This window comes from Chionomys nivalis, chromosome X (genome assembly GCF_950005125.1).
Source record: "Chionomys nivalis chromosome X, mChiNiv1.1, whole genome shotgun sequence".
In the NCBI taxonomy this organism is placed as follows: Eukaryota; Metazoa; Chordata; class Mammalia; order Rodentia; family Cricetidae; genus Chionomys; species Chionomys nivalis.
In genome coordinates this window covers 47,379,866-47,381,382 of record NC_080112.1, presented here as the reverse complement: position 1 = coordinate 47,381,382, position 1,517 = coordinate 47,379,866, and positions in this window count along the sequence as shown.

Sequence of the window (1,517 nt, the reverse complement as noted above, 5' to 3'; positions counted from 1 at the left end):
TCTTATTTAGACAAATGGGGGAGATGTAGGGATAAGCCCCACCCATTTGGTGGCATGTTTGCCTCAGGCTAATGTTTACATATAAATCTGCCAGGCGTGCTCCCAGCCGCCCCTTCTTCTGCTTTCCTGTTCTCCATGGGAACCTATGGTTCTGTAAGTCTATTTCCCCATTAAAGCTGTATATATTTTTACAATCAGTCTGCATTCATTTACGACGTTACAATATGACAGAATAGAGCTGGGCAGAAAATTAATCTAAATGCTGGGAAAAAGTAGGTGGAGTCAGGCAGAAGCCATATAGCTGTTGCTAATCACAGGTGCCTCCACTAGAGCTCAGCAAAATTTGCCAGTAGGCCACAACCTCATTGTGATACACAGATTAATGGGTATGGGTTAGTTTAGGATATAAGAGATAGCTAGCAATATGATTAGGCTATTGGCCAAACAGTATTGCAAATAATATAGTTTCTATGTGATTATTTTGTTTCTGGGAAACAGAGAATCAGCAAGCAGCCTCCCCCAATACCTGTTATTTTGTGTTGGTGGTGGTAGTAGCTGTTGAAGTTGTGGAGTTTATGGCACTGGTGTGTGTGTGTGTGTGTGTGTGTGTGTGTGAGAGTGTATTGTGGGGTGGGGACGTCCCAAGTTTTGATTTGTTGATCTTGAAGTGACTAACCATTTTAGGTTGGAATTTTTCTTCTAGCAACTTCTGTAGGGATGAACTTGTAGATAAATATTAGATAAATTTGATTTTTATCATGGAATGTTTTATTTTCTCCTTTTATTGTAATTGAGAGTTTTACTGGCTATAGTATTCTTCCTGACATTTGTGACCTCTTAGAGTTTGTAGCCCATCTTTCCAGGACTTTTTATGTTTAGAGTTTTTATTGAGTTTTCAGGAGTTATTTTACTAGGCCTACCTTTTTATGTTATTTAGTTTTTTTTTCCCTCAGTTTTTGATGTTCTTTATTTGTACTGTATATTTAGTGTTTAGATTATTGTGAGACAGAGGGACTTGTTTTCTGCTCCAATCTATTTGGTGTTCTCTATGGAGAACATTGAAATGTGATAAGCAAGTCTTTTTTTTAAAAAACAAATAGGTTAATTTTCTTTTGTGTTTGGTTGGAAATATTTTCTGGGTTGGGTTTCTTGTCATTCTTTTGTTTCTATTGATTCTTGGTTTGGTCTTTTCATAATGTCCCAGAATTTCTGGATGTTTTTGTCAGGATATTTTGAGATTTAGCATTTTCTTTGACCAATGTATATATTTATTCTATTTGTCTTCAATGCCTGAGACTCTTTCTTCCATCTCTTCTATTCTGTTGTTGATGCTTGCCTCAAAAGTTCCTATTTGAATTCCTAAAGTTTTCATTTTCAGATATCTCTCAGTTTGTGTTTCCTTTATTGACTATATTTCCACTTTCAGGTATTAAACTGTTTTGTCCATTCCTATTTCAAATATATATATATATATATATTTCTTTAAAGGATATATTCATTTTTTTCTCTAAGGACCT